Raw genomic sequence first — 6,220 nt, forward strand, 5'->3', positions numbered from 1 at the left:
CCACCTGCAGAGGGAAAGCTCTGTGAGTGGTGAAGCAGTGCTGCAGATGTCTCTCTTTCTCTCCCCTCACTATCTCCCCTACCCTATCAATTTATGGCTGTGTCTATCCAATAAATAAAGATAATTTTTAAAAATAATAAATGAATCTTTTACCTTTGACTATTTTCACCTGAGAATAGTAACCCCTTTTTATGACCATTCTCAAACCTCAGTGTACAACAATCATGTTAAAGATTATATTTAGTACACAAATGACTAGATAGCAGAGTTCCAAAGTTCCGATTGCACTGGAGAATTTGCAAGAGCTCCTTGCAAGGGATCAAAGTTCTAATCATTTTATGTTCATATCAATATGTGTCACTCATATGTTGTCTGTTCTACTGAGTGTGAAATGAAATATTATTACTACATTTTCCTTTATTCTGATTATAGGCGAGGTAATCTTCCTATGTTCCTGTGGAGCATTTGTTCAAATAATTTTTATATAGATTTTGCTATTAACTACTACTGCCCATGGGCTAGGTCCTGAGTGCTCTTGTTATAATAAAAGGTCACATATCAGAAGGAAAAAAAGGAATCATGTGAAACACAATGTATTACCCACAGGTCCTTGAAGTTACACAGCCTACCCAGTGACCCCAGCATGTGATTGTAGGTGGAAAGAAGGGGAGAACCAATGGAGAAGGATAATTTCATCAGATAACCAGAAAATAAGTAAAATTGAACTTCTTTATTATACCATTCATGCAATTAACTCAAGATTCATTAATATTTATATATAATACCTAAAACTGTAAAGCTCTTAGAATAAAGAGCTTCTTGGTATACTTTGCAGTCAGTATATTATAAGGAATTTAAGAGAAACTTTGTCCCCAAAGGACATACAAATACTATAGAAACATGTTGTTTTCTCCGGGCTGGCTTCACGGGCGGGTAACAGACGACCCGGGACTCATGGCTGGGTTGTAGGCAGTATCTCTTTATTCATGCAGGATGCAGCATAATCTAAGACGAGCTAAGTTAAACTCAAAGTACAGTACTGTAAAACTCACAATGCTGTCTTTATATATACTTGCCAAGTAGGGTGGAAACAGGGTGTGACATAGAGAGGGTGGAGAGAAAAGTGACTGGTGACAATCAGAGTGTGACAAGGAGAGGATCAGGGTGTGACAAGGAGGGGGGGTGGAGCAAAAACATATCATGAAACAGTGGGGATTGAACCAATGCCCTGGAGGGAGGTGCTTGTTAACAGCGGTTATATAAATAGAATGAAGTGGTTATGTAAATAGAATAGTGTTAAGCAGGGGGGATTTAAACCAAATGAAACAGAAGGGGTCTCATGCATATCAACAGAAACATAATAGAGCTCAACATCATTTGTTACCAGAAAAACAAACAAACACATCAAAGTCTACATACTCTATCATATCTTACTAGCTAGAATATCTCTCAGCAAAATAGCAAGGTAAAATACATTTTTGATAGTATATGGAGAAAGGGAATTCTTATATATTGTTGATGAAAATATAAAAGGTTTCAGCCACTGTACAAACCAGTATTAAAGTTGATCAAAATAATTAAAATAAGAGTTATCTGGGAGTCGGGCTGTAGCGCAGCGGGTTAAGCGCAGGTGGCGCAAAGCACAAGGAACGGCATAAGGATCCCGGTTCGAACCCCGGCTCCCCACCTGCAGGGGATTCGCTTCACAGGCGGTGAAGCAGGTTTGCAGGTGTCTATCTTTCTCTCCTCCTCTCTGTCTTCCCCTCCTCTCTCCATTTCTCTCTGTCCTATCCAACAACGACAACAACAATAATAACTACAACAATAAAACAACAAGGGCAACAAAAGGGAATAAATAAAATTAAAAAAAAAAAGAGTTATCATGTAGCTATCCCATTTCAAGTTATCTATGCAAAGGATATGGAAAACTGGGTATTACATGCTTAATGTAGCAGTATTTACAGTAGCTGTAATATGTGTCTATGACATATAGACCTATATGTTTGGTGATGGATAAATGTCTAAGATTATAGTTCTACATGGAGACTAGAATTTCATCATCAGTTAAAAGGAAAATTTTGCCATTTTCAATAGCACAGATAAACCTCTGGGCTGTATGCAAAGTAAGACAAATCAGAGAGAAACACAAATATATATTAATAATTAAAATTTGCATCTAAAAAGCTGTGCTTACATGAAAAATGAAATGACAATGCCTATTAAACATTTTTTCTAGGATTTTTCCTCTTGTGCAAGATAACATAATTTCTTCCTGTTCTCAGATAAAAAGATCATTACTGCCTCCCCGTCATTATTCTATTATCCATGAAGTGATGTGAGAAATTTAACTTGACTTTCTCAAGAATAAAAAAAAAATTGAGATTACTTCTTGATAATTATGTTACTTCTTAGGTCCAAAAAATTACTGCTGTCAGATAACTTTAGAAATCTTACTGAGGCGCAAAAAGAGGGGAATGAAACTGTACTGCCTTTGTTTTTCATTCTGTAAATTTAAAAAAGATTGTGATGAAACCATAACATTATACATTCTTTATTATTGCATGGCATATACATAATATATCTTCAGACAGATGTCCAGGCCTAGATTCCCCAAACACCAAAGAAAACCAATTTTTATTGTCACACTTTTTCATTGCCACTTAGATTTGAACCAATTCCAAAATCGCCTTCTTCACTGACAATGATGCCCAGGTGTTGTAACTATAGAATATCCCGATGAGGAAATAAATCAGTTGTTTTTTCTTCTCTCAAGACACAAATATGCTCAGCTTTAGCTCTGATCTCAGTGATAAAAAGCCCTTCTTTTGTGAGGAAATAATACTGATCTCCAGGTGCTCGATGATCCTGAAAACTATTTCCTTTTACCACTTAATGGCAAGATACACCTGCCATCATCAAGTCATATACATTACATAAACTTAAACCAATTTCACTCAACAATAATGACCATGTGAATGCAACTGAGACAAGAGAAATGAAAATTTTTATTCAAAATAGTTTGGGCTAAACAAACGAGGACGAGAATTGAAAACAAATCCTTTGGGGAGAATAAACTGTAATGACTAAGGATACCAATAACAAAGTAGACTATGTGGAGTATGAGAACCAAAGGAAAATATGACCAAAATTCCATTTTCTGGAGGATAAGGCATGAGTATTGTAATAATACTATTGTCATTATTAACTAATAATTTCCATTGTTATTAATTTTGGAGCCAAGGCTTCACACATGTATAATTCTCCTACTCCTGGACTGATTTTTCTCTTTCATATAGATAAAAACAGATAAAGGGAGAGATACTGCAGTACTGGACCTTCCATTGCGCCAGGCATTGGGTTTCCTGCACAGCAAGCCATGTGTCCTGCTCATGTTATTTATTCAGTCCCCTTGATTTATTTTTTTATGAAATTCAAACTACTCCATACTACAAATAATATTTTATTACTTGATTTCCTGTTCAACTTCAAATCATATAAAATCCTGAAATTAATTCTCTATAATTTTCACAATTTTATTATTGTGATCTTTTATGATTGTGCACCTTTAGGCTATTTTAAAGTTCTAAACTTCTTAATTCTTATTTTTTTTCTTTATTGAAATGTTGATAAGCTACAGTGTGCATGGATAAAAATCACTTATCTTCCTGTTATAAGCATCTATAAAACACTCACCACCAAATTGGGTTCTTTTCCATCACTTTGTGCCAGGACCTGAAAGGCCTCTCCCCACCTCCCTTCCTGTCCTGCTTTCCCAGAGTCCTTTACTTTGATGCAATGCACCAAACCCAGTCCAAGTTTTACTTTGTACTTTCTCTTTCTTTCTTCCTATCTTAAGTTCCATCTATAAATGAGATCTTCTGGTGATTACCTTTTTCATTTTGAATTATCTCACTTAACATGATACCTTCTAGCTTTGTCCAAGATGAGAAAGATGTCTTCATTATTCTGAATAGCTGAGTGGTATTCCTAAGTGTATACTTACTTCTTAACCACTCATCTGTTCTTGGAAATCTGGAATACTTCCAAATTTAGGGTATTACAAACTAAGCTGCTATGAACATAGGTGAAAATAGATCTTTTCAGATGGGTGAAGATATCCTCAAGAGGTGGACTTCCAGTTCACAGGTATTCCATTTATAGTATTTTTTTAGGTTTCATTATTTTATTTTGTTTTATTTATAAAAAGGAAACACTGACAAAACCATAGCATAGAAGGGGTACAACTCCACACGATTCCAACCACCAGAACTCCGTATCCCATCCCCTCCATTGATAGCTTTCTTATTCTTTAACTCTCTGGGAGAATGGACCCAAGGTCATTGTGGGGTGCAGAAGGTGGAAGGTCTGGCTTCTGTAATTGCTTCCCTGCTGAACATGGGCATCGGCAGGTCAATCCATACTCCCAGCCTGCCTCTCTAGGGAAAGGTTTAATTTTTTATCTTTATTTATTTGATAGAGATAGCCAGAAACTGAGAGGGAAGGGGGTGATACAAAGAGAGACATCTGCTTCACTACTTGCAAAGCTTTCCCCTTGCAGGTGGGGACTGGGAACTAGAACCTGGGTTCTTGAGCACTGTAACATGTACCCTCAACCAGGTGCACCACCATCTGGCCCCCATTGATAGTGATCTAAGAAGTCTCTAGACTGTTTTCTACAAGGGTTGAACTAATTTATATTTTCACCAGCAACAATAAAGGGGTTGTAGAGGAGTTCTTTTTCCAACACTTGTTACTTTCCTTTCTATTGTATGACATTCTCACAGGTATAAAGTGGTATCTCACTATCTTTATTTGCATTTCTCTGACAATCAGTGACATTGAACATTTTTTTTTTTTCATATGCCTGTTGATCCTTTGGATCTTGTACTTTGATTAAGATTCTGTCCATATCATCTCCCCAGTATTTTTCCTACTTTGTTTGAGGAGTTAATGGCTTACAGTACAGATGTTGATGCCACAAGTACAACTCTCATCTTCCAATTAAAACACTATCCCTCACCAGTTTTTATGGTGGTACCTTTTGCTGTGCAGAAGCTTTTCAGTTTGATGTGGTCCCACTAGATTATTTCTGTTTTCCTTGCAGTAAGACTTGAGTTGTCAGAAATGCTTTTAAAACGTAGATTAAGTGCTTATTATATATTATATATATTATATGCTAAAATTGAAATGATACAGAGAAGATTAGCATGGCCCCTGCACAAGGATGACAGGCAAATTCATGAAGCGCTCCATATTAAATAAATAAATAAATAAAACTTGATTGCAAAGGGTTCTGCCAGCATTTTCCTCTAGGTATAAAATATTATCTGAAAAAGGAAAGCCTCTTCAACATATGTTAGGAGACTTGGCTTAAAACATGAAGAATGAAATTCAAACAGTACATTTCACCTTGCACAAAAGTTCTCTCCAAATGGATCAAAGACTTTATTCTTCTTCTAGCGTTTGCCCTTCTTCCGTAGCCAGTCAACAGGTCAGGTTGAAAGCTGTCAGGAGCTGCTTGTTGCTGGCTTTGAAAGTGACTGGGATCCATGTGGATTCAGTTGGCTAGGAAGGATAGTCAGACTTTCTCATTCTTAATGATTCTTCAAAATATACTACAACTATCACCTATTTTATGAAATTTTTCCTAACTACCAAATCTAGAATTTTCTTCTATAATTCATTCCTGTAATGTTACTGATGTTTTTGCAGCACTAAGTTTATGAAATGATATTGTAATGATCTAACAGCTTATATTAAACAAATTATATGAATAGCTTAACTTAGCATACAATTACAGCACTTTGTTCTTGTTAGCATTATTGCTGTGACCTCCCAGATATCTCCAACTCTGATCATGATAATGTCTAAGAAGTGAGTTTTACTTTACCAAGTCAGTTGTTGGAAACTTCAGGCTCAATGCACTATCAACTCTTAAGAGAAAGAAGAGGACTTTCACATAAAATTTATAATCTAAAATAAAAGAAGACACCAGGGTTCAAAATCATAAACCATATGAATTATCTTGCCAGAAATAGCTCAGTTGCCAGAAACAAAATAGGACTTAACATCTCAGGAATACTAAGCTTTAAGAAAACACTTCTTGTTAATCCATTCTCAAAAAATTTCCAATGTTAGATCTTTGTCATATTCAGGTTTCTCTTTTAGGAAGCTATTAATGGTAGGTTACACTTTGCAGAGAGAATTTAAATACACAAAC

The 6,220-nt window shown here is 35.9% G+C and overlaps 1 non-coding gene across 1 annotated transcript; it reads left to right on the forward strand.

Moving 5' to 3' along the window:
* The first annotated feature begins 5,156 nt into the window (after positions 1-5,156).
* LOC132534490 (U6 spliceosomal RNA) lies at positions 5,157-5,259 on the forward strand. The gene has a single exon (XR_009546200.1). It is a non-coding gene; the product is annotated as a U6 spliceosomal RNA (small nuclear RNA).
* Positions 5,260-6,220: the final 961 nt, after the last annotated feature.

Source organism: Erinaceus europaeus, chromosome 18 (genome assembly GCF_950295315.1).
Source record: "Erinaceus europaeus chromosome 18, mEriEur2.1, whole genome shotgun sequence".
Taxonomy (NCBI): domain Eukaryota; kingdom Metazoa; phylum Chordata; class Mammalia; order Eulipotyphla; family Erinaceidae; genus Erinaceus; species Erinaceus europaeus.